Raw genomic sequence first — 502 nt, forward strand, 5'->3', positions numbered from 1 at the left:
CAACAATAACAAGGATAATCAAGATAATTCAAACTATCAAGAGAATTAAACCTTTAAACAGACCTCGTGTAAATGTTATTCCTAATAGTACATTCCATAAGCACTTTTTTCTTTCCTAATTACAGGAAAATAAAACACCAGTGTTTACTAACAAACTCCTCTCTCTTCGTTTTATTATATAAGTAACACAATATATATTTGGTAAATTGGAAACCAAAATACAAAAGTCTACCCTTCGCGAACATCCGTTTTCTATGACTCATGTTATCAATACCAACGCCAAGAATTTGTTAAACGAAAACGAAAAAGTTTAAATAATAATAAATATCTATGCGAATACAGAACGAACAGTGGGACAAAGAGAAAAAAAAAATGTGTGTATGGCAAAACAAATGACACATTTCATATATATACTTTTCATAACATTTAGTTTAATTCAACTTACATAATCATATCATTTAAAGCCATCACTCTCTCTATATACAAAAAAATGACACATTTC

The sequence above is a fragment of the Penaeus monodon genome, chromosome 27 (genome assembly GCF_015228065.2).
Source record: "Penaeus monodon isolate SGIC_2016 chromosome 27, NSTDA_Pmon_1, whole genome shotgun sequence".
Classification (NCBI taxonomy): Eukaryota; Metazoa; Arthropoda; class Malacostraca; order Decapoda; family Penaeidae; genus Penaeus; species Penaeus monodon.